Source organism: Mus caroli, chromosome 12 (assembly GCF_900094665.2).
Source record: "Mus caroli chromosome 12, CAROLI_EIJ_v1.1, whole genome shotgun sequence".
Classification (NCBI taxonomy): domain Eukaryota; kingdom Metazoa; phylum Chordata; class Mammalia; order Rodentia; family Muridae; genus Mus; species Mus caroli.
Window position 1 is genome coordinate 54,397,240 of NC_034581.1, and position 9,122 is coordinate 54,406,361.

At 40.8% G+C, this 9,122-nt stretch overlaps 1 pseudogene; it reads right to left on the reverse strand.

Moving 5' to 3' along the window:
- Positions 1 to 2,316, reverse strand: part of LOC110306518 — a 25,399-nt pseudogene extending 23,083 nt beyond the window's left edge.
- Positions 2,317 to 9,122: the final 6,806 nt, after the last annotated feature.

The following is a 9,122-nucleotide window of genomic DNA, read 5'->3' on the forward strand; positions in this document are numbered from 1 at the left end:
AAAATGTGGTACATTTACACAATGGAGTACTACTCAGCTATTAAAAAGAATGAATTTATGAAATTCCTAGGCAAATGGTTGGACCTGGAGAGCGTCATCCTGAGTGAGGTAACACAATCACAAAAGAACTCAAATGATATGTACTCACTGGTAAATGGATATTAGCCCAGAAACTTAGAATACCCAAGATACAAGATAAAATTATATTATTAAGTTCCTTTATAATACATTGCTATTAAATCCTTTCTGATAGTCAGAACTGCAATGAGAACTCTGCCAGTCTTTAATGTCCTGAGTTTATTGCTTCTGAGATAGCAGGCATCTAGTACTCTGAGCACATTCCAAGAGGTTGTAAAACCATTAAACAAAGGTCATAAAAGGGGACTAACAATTCACTAAAGGACAGAAGATAAAATACTAACTGAGTTTATCTATACAACACTTCACTAATACCTTGGTTATGGTTTTTAGCTCTTCATGAACCTGCAGAGTTGGTCACAAGTGATGAATGTTAAGCCAGATAATTACTCCTAATGGATATGCATGGAAACACTCTCTGCTGTAAACCTCTTATTCGATTTACGATTTGAATTCATGTGTAAATGTGTGATGAACTTTTAGCCAACTGATCATCTATTCTAAAAGATGCACATGTGCTGAGGACAAAGAAAGGAGAGCATTCTCCTTATGCTTGTTTCCTCGCCAGACGCCCTTAAGTGCTCATCCCCCTTTTTTATTTGACCCCTCATCCTCCTTTCCTTACAAGCCCTTTTCCCCTTTTTTCTTAGATAGCTTTCACAGGAAACATTTTAGAATTTAGAAATAAACGCTAAAATCACTTTTCAAAGTGTCCCTTTTTCTTCCTGTGACTTCAGCTAGCAGCAGGCTGTAAGTTGGAGCTTCCCAGTTCCTGCAGAAATAGAACAAAGGCTACATTACCTAATCCCCAGTGGCTTTTAATCCTCAGGAAGAGCCAGAAAGTTTTTAGAACCTTTTAGAAGCTATCAACACGCATTTAGTATAGTTAGAGAGCTAGAACGTCTGGAGACCATCAGTCTTTAAAGCCACACCTGAGTCCAACTCTGTGTCTCATTTCAACCCGCTCCAGGCCTGGACACTCCCGGCACACCTGTATACAGAGATGCACAAAATAAACAAAATGTAAAAACAACAAATGTTTTTAAGAATGAGTGTCTTAAAAGTACAACAGCGGCACTTTTATCTCAGGTGTAACCAACTGCTGTCTAGTTAAGGCCCACTCAACAAGAAGGAATTGATACCAGTTATTGTAAATGGAGCCTGTTATCCATAGCTATCCATAGCTGGAGACGTCATAGACTCAAGAGGAGAACATACTTATGCCAGTTTCCTAATCTAATCTAATGTCTGTTTCCTAAATACGTATCCCTATACCCACATAAGTGTAGCTCTCACCCTCCCCGCCCCCATCATAGACGCTTCTGTTGCAATATATGGAGATCCAGGGCTGGTCAAATACAAAGAATAAGTGATTGCCTTGTGTCCAGCTCCAATCAATACATCTGCAATTAAACCTACACCTGAAGCTCAGGGAAAATCACAGAACAGAGGGAGAAAAGATTGTTAAGAGCCTGAGGCTAAGGATGCCTGTGGATAAACCGCGCTCTCTAGACACAGCAGAGAAAATGCAGGAGCCACAAGAAAGTTTAAAATCAACACACTGGGGCTGGAGAGATGGCTCAGCGGTAAAGAGCACTGACTGCTCTTCCGAAGGTCCTGAGTTCAAATCCCAGCAACCACATGGTGGCTCACAACCATCTGTAACAAGATCTGACGCCCTCTTCTGGAGTGTCTGAAGACAGCTACAGTGTACTTACGTATAGTAAATAAATAAATCTTAAAAAAAAAAAGTCAACACACTGGACCTGGGGTTAGATCAAACAAAGGCAAAGTTATAGATCAGGAAAGTTATGAAGGCCAACAGCTAGCTAAAGGACCTGGTCACCAGGACATCTGAGCTGATGTCTCCTGGGATGTGATTGATAGAAAATCCCTAAAATATAGGGTGACAGCCAGGTAATGGCAGCCAGCCAGAGAGCAAATGCAATGACCTCCTAGGCAGAAGCTACAGAAGACCCAATGTCAGTGAAGATCAACACAAGCAGTAGGAATCTTGGTTACTGTCAGGCAAAAGAGAGAAAGAGCATGTGTTCCCAGGCAAGCACCCTGCTGACAGCTCAGGTCATACACAGAGAATGATATGGTACCTACCTCAAGGCACTCCTTGGCTCGCGGACCACATGTTCCCTTCACCTTGTCCGTCACTGCTAAAGACATTATCAGTTTGCCCTTCGTAGCGCATCTCTGTGACGCTCTTGTCCACAGTGTAATCTGTAGGTATTACTGTTTGCCAGTCGTGAAACTGTTCTTAAGCCTTTATTTCCTTCTCTGTAAAAGGCAGGAGACAATGTAACGTGACTCACACATGACTCCGAACAAGGCCTCCTGTGACCACGAGGACAGACAGTCTTACAGGGCATTTATTACATACCAGGCAGGATTCCACTCTGCCATTCAACTCTCACACTTCTGTGTGAAACCTGGGCTTTCCCCCATCATACCAGGACCAGAGACGTTAAAGAACCTGCCCAGATTTACATAGCAACAGATAGGAAAGCCAAACCTTGGACCTACTTGGTGTCCCAGAGTCTCTGCTGCACGCTGTCACTTCCTATTTGTGTGTGAAATTAACATGAATGGGATTTCTCCAATGGCCTCTATCTGTTTCCCCTCTTGGCTGGGTAAATATACCTTTGATAATGCTGTTTTGTCATGTTTAAAGGCTGCAATGCTTTTTAGTGTAAAAATACTTAGTGGATGCAACATACAAGAATTGTGAACCTATAAACTTGATTGAAAATGGTAAATGAGGATAATAACCACTAGAGCAGAAGAGAAATTTCTGACCCCAGAACTACTAAGAAAAACCTGATCATCATAATACAGACGTGGTCTACTCCTGTTGGAATTAGCTCTTTATCTTTTAAATATCCTGCATATACTTTGAAATGCATAACCACCAATACTCTAGAACAGTTGTTCCATTTATTATTGCTTTTGAAAATAATCACTAAATAGCATGGCCAGTTCCCATAATGTGGAGAGAGGAAGGGAGAGAAGGGTGGGGGAGGGAAGAAAGGAAGTTTCATGGTAAAGAACCAGGTTTCTTCAACAACAACCAAAAAAAAAAAAATGGGGGAAGGGGGGACTGTGTCTGTGTTCTTTTTCTTTTAGTAACAGGTTTTCTACTTAGCACATTTGTCTTGGTAAAGGTCACTTCTTAAATGGTGTTTAGATGGTTGAACAATTGAAATGACCTCCCACACCTGAGGCATTTGTTATTTTCTTGCTGACAAGGCCGGCCTCAAATGGAGGAATCAATTCTTCATTACTGAAAAAGAAAAACAAACCGAAAAACAAAAAAAGAAACATTGACTTTCAAAATTCAGACAATTTTCAGGGCAATTCTTGGTTTCATTTAACAATTATAAGAAAGACTAAAAAGCTTCTATTATCCTTCAGTCCTGGTAATATCTTTTTAAGATTTATTCTTTCATTTTATGTATATGAGTATTCTGCCTGCATGTATGTATGTGCACTACAAGTGTGCCCAGTGCCTACAGATGCTAGAAGGGGCATTGGATCCCCTTGAACAGGAATTACAGTTTTAAGCTGCTGTGTGGAGCCTGGGAATTGAACCCAGGTCTTCTACAAGAGAAGCAAACAAACGCTCTTAAGTACTAAGGCATCTCTCCAAGCGTCTGGCAATAGTTTTTTAAAATGCTAAGGACTGAAGATGTCGGTCAGTTGGTAATGTGTTTGCCTAACATGTGTAAAGTACTGGGTTTAGTTCCTAGCCCTCCATAAACCCACTGCAGTCACACACACGCACCCACAAACCTGTAATCACATCACTTTGGAAGTCGAGGTGGGTGAATCAGAAATTCAAAGTTATCCTTAGCAACGTGGTGAACTGAGGCCGTTCCAGACTATTGAGACCTTATCTCTAGAAGACAATTCTGGGGTCTGGGGAGTGCAGCCGTTTAGAGCATTTGCTGCTCTTACAGAAGAGCTGGATTCCAACTCGACTGGATCTCATGCTGTCATCCTGGGTGGGCACTGTCAGTCGGGTACCTAACACACACATGCATATGATTAAGAATAAAATAAATCCTTTTGAAAAGGTCTCTATACAAACTGTTATCCAAACTAGATCTAGCCAATACTTAGAAACTGCTGGTTGGAAACAGCTAAGATTCTCAGTATTTACCTAAGTTGCATATCTGTACAGAGGACCTCCACTCATAAGGTGATTGGTGCATGCATGGGAACTGAGCAGGAGACAGCTTTGAAGGATAAAATTGACCACCAAATGTAACTTTCAGACATAAAAGTCATGACGGGACAGTCTCCCTGCTGTGGCTAGCTTTTGCTGGAGAGTGGCCTCATTCCTTGAATGTATATTCAGGCTGTAAAGAAAATAGAAATGTAGCCAATGTGTTAGACATTCTATGAAAAAATGTTGGTCTAACTTGTGGTCACATCTCGAGATGCAAAAATGATGTGACCCTCACACAGACTTCCACGGGCTGCAGGCTCACAATCGCCACTTTTAAATGAGTTGAGTCACAGAGAAAATTAAAAGCTTTATGTATTTACCGTTTTCCTGTGGGAACATAGACTTTGAAAGCTTTTCACTTACGATGGAGCGCTAAAGTGTTTTCCCATTATGTACCCTTTCAGGAAATTGTATTTTACTTTGAGTCCAATTATTTCAGACAGAAACAGATATTAGCTTTCAAAAATCAAAGATTAGCAAAGCATGAATGTTGGTAGGGGGAAAATCACAAAAAGTATTAGGGGAAAAAAGTCAAAATTTAAAGTACAAAAGGAGTCCTGAGTTTCCTGTTGTGTGGTAGCTACTGCCCCCTGGTGGAGTAAAGGTGCTAATGAGGCCATCGGCTTCTGCTGCTCAATGGACATGTCATTCTGAAGTGTTATTCCATTTACTTTCAATGTATTTTTTTTTCTTATTTCATTTCTTTAGTAATTGCATCTCTTCTTTGCTGACTGTTTCATAAGGAGCCAGGGTGAATTTAAATGTTCACTCAACCCAAGAGCTATGGGAGCAATTCTCCAAATCAGTGGACGACACAACCCAGAAAAACATAATGACACATCCATCTCCCAACAGAGCAAAAACACGAAGAATAATCTGCATGTCTTGATGAGGTTCGGTCCTCAACCCCGCTAAAGTTTAACAATAAAGAATGTGTGGCTAGAAATAAAACTGCCTCACTAATTTTGTGAAATCACAAGATTCAGAAATAAAGGACAAACTCTAAGGCCTGAGTCACCTAGCTCATGGAAAAAAAAAAGAAATCTTCCCCTGATTATTTGAAATGAGATCATGACTTTCCTCCCAGAGAGTTTTGTGGAGGACGAATGATTAAATGCTGGATGCCTCTCTCCCTGCAGATATATGGCTGGTAGGTTATTTCTATTTCTAACTTTCTTGAATCATCAGCAACTGGTATTTTTAGCACAGGGCTCTGCTCTATAAACCATCTCACCTCTGGTTTGTCAGCACTTGTATCACCTACATACATTGCATAGAAGATGACCGAATGCTAGCATCTCTGAGCTGACATTTACCAGGGTTATGCAAGGCAGGGTAGTGTTATATGAGAATGTAAACTCCAAGGAAGGACTCTCCTCACCAAACACCATTCTTTCCCATGGCTGAAGTCTACAAAGGATACCTCACCACAGAACAAAGCCAAGGGACAGAAACCCTCAAAACATGACAGACCACAGGATGCTGTAACCTCAAGTCACCATTTTCACTAGGAGCAGACAGGGGCTCTTCCAAAGCACCTTTAAGACAAGCATAGGTTTTCTAATTGTTTATTACATATATATTGTGTGGTACCATACATGTCTATGTTCATTTTTACCTATGTCTTCTGCATGCACATGGATGTATAGGTCCACATGTGTGTGGAGGCTCAAGGTTGACAATAGATATCTTAGTTGACGATTCTCCACCTTTTGTGTGTGTGTGTATGTGTGTGTGTTTCCTCTTTACAGGCTTCAAGCTGTTTACCTGTGTTCTCTTGTATTTCTTTTTTTTATTAGATGTTTTCTTCATTTACATTTCAAATGCTATCCCCAAAGCCCCCTATACCCTCCCCCCGCCCTGCTCCCCAACCCATCCACTCCCAACTTATATAATGAGGCAGCGTCTCTTGCTGAACTTCTACATTGCTGATCCACCTAGTCTAGCTATTTAGCTTCTTCCATAGCTTCTGTGTCTCTGCCTCACAAGTACTGGGAGCCAGCTTTTATATGGTCCTTGCACTTGTGTGACAAGTGTTCTCACCGCAGCCAAAGCACAGATTTTCATTAGAATTGGTTGATATTCAATTCTTGTCATTGTACTCATTCATGACTGAGAAATCATACTATATTCCACAAATATATGCAATCATTGCATGTCTATGTTTAGAAAAAAACAGCTCTTAAGATTGGGGGGTGGACAATTTATAAGCAAAATCAGTGAGTAAAAATAAAAATATCTGGGCTGGCAAGGTGGCCCAGCAGGTAAGAGCACTGATTGCTCCTCTGAAGGTCCTGAGTTCAAATCCCAACAACCACATGGTGGCTCACAAACATCCATAATGATATCTAATGCCCTCTTCTGGTGTGTCAGAAGTCAACTACAGTGTACTTATGTATAATAATAAATAAATCTGTGGGCTGGAGCGAGCAGGGACTGAGTGAGGGAAGTTGACTGGAGCGAGCGGGGCCAACCAGAGCAAGCAGAGGTCCTAAAAATTCAATTCCTAACAACCACATGAAGGCTCACAATCTTCTGTACAGCTACAGTTGTATCCACATACATAAAATAAATAAACCTTTAAAATGAAAAAAAAAAGAATAAAAATATTTTTTTAAAGTTGTATGTTCAAGAGAGTCATTCTGGAGCAAGGGTTGAATGTATGAGTCTTGGTAGAGATCTCCATGAGCCAAACGAAGAATACATAGAACAGAGCCAGTTCAAAGAAGCTGGTTAAGAACCATCCTTAGAGCCGGGCGTGGTGGCGCACGCCTTTGACACTAGCACTTGGGAGGCAGAGGCAGGCAGATTTCTGAGTTCGAGGTCAGCCTGGTCTACAAAGTGAGTTCCAGAGAGAAACCCTGTCTTGAAAAAATAATAATAATAATGAGAACGTTGCATATCATTCAGACTCTTCAGGTGCATAAATGTATAGCAAATGGCTTGGACTAATGTCAAGATAATATAGTAGACCCTATGTGAGCCCTGAGCTAAGTCATACAGGAAAACATAGACAAATGATTTCTTAACTCAACACAGAATGAGGTGAGGCCATTGTTAAGTGGGGCTGTCTGTAATGAGAGGCTTTTAAGTGATGCAAATATCAGCAGCCTGAGAGTCTCCAAGTATAGGTCAGATGTCCCTCATACTAAGCCAGTGTAAAGGGATACGTGGAGACAAAAAATAAAGTAGCTTTTTTTGATAGTGTAGTTCAGCGATGGTGTGTGCTTAGCATTCATAAGAATGTTAGCACACAAGCTCCGTCTTTACACACACACACGCACACACTGCTCAGGGTCAGGAGGCAGAGGCAGGCAGATCTCTTCAAATTCAAGTGAAGCTTAATATACAGTGAGTTGCAGGCCAGCTATAGCTACATAGTGAGATCCTGTCTCAAAAAAAAAAAAAAAAGAAAATCTACCTTCCATAATTATTTGGCCCTTATTTATTCGCTGTGCTGGTCACAAAGGTCTGTGTTGAATCATGTGTATTTCTCACGACTGATAAAGACCATCTGTGGTTGGGAGGTCAGATGACTCCAAAGGTAAAGATGTTTGCCACCCAACTTGATGACCTAAGCTTAATCCCTGGAACCCACCAGGTAGAAGGAAAGAATTAGATCCCACAAGTTATACTCTGCTGTCCACACAGAGCTGTGCACACAAACAAATAAAGGTAACTTAAAAGTTTAAAGTCCTACTTTATTCAGAAAGCTGTAAATATTAATTCTGCTGGATATTGTAAGATGAGATACCTCAACTGTGTGAAATTTACCTTTTCTAAGCCAACGGAGAAGATGAGAAGGCATCTCCCGGAACTCTGCCCAATACTGCCACAATATTTCACACGTGGCTTGGCTGGGGAATATTGACTCCCTATTCATTCCAATGCAGTCAGGCCAGAGGGTAAATCATCAGTCACCGGGACCTTTGTTGCACAGGTGAGTTTAATTTATCTCAAATAAGGAGTAGTTATTTCAACCGTGAACACATTTAGGAGCAATGGTAAGAGGAACCTACAGCCATGCTTCAAGATTTAGCACAATCTGGGAACCATTTTGCAGCAGTAGCCACTGCCCAGTGTCCCACCATCAATTCGCTGCTTCTAGATGATGTTTCTCCTCTGTCTCCCTGCTTTCTTCTCATTACAGAATGCCTAGTGACTTCTGATTTCTCCTCTTCAGCCCCTTCTACAAAATAGCTGCTCATTAACCACAATTATCCTTAGGTTTTCCAATTTTTCCATACTAAGCCATGACATAGATCAGCAGCCAGGGGGTAGCATAGAAAACTGGGTCACATCCCTTGGCTTAAGGGAGAGACTGACATTGGTTGCTTAGCTCAGCAGAACAGCAAATAAGAGAATGTGAACACAGTCACTGACAAGTCTAATCTCTTGTGCTGATATTTTACTCTGGATAGGTAATTATTTATTAACAGGTTTTATTATAGGAATAGATCTGAATATGACATACATTAGCTGCTTCATTATCAAATATATTTTGTAATTACCTTCTTGACAAAAGTTTCCTTTGCACGTGTCTTAACATATCCCCATTTGACAGTCACCACTTTAATAATCTAACCATAAGAAATTCATCAACTGTAACTCTTTCCATGGGTGTTTTGTTCCCAATTCTATGAAGGGGCAAAGTGTCCACACTTTGGTCTTCCTTCTTCTTGAGTTTCATGTGTTTTGCAAATTGTAACTTATCTGGAGCTGAGATAAAAGGATGGACCATCTA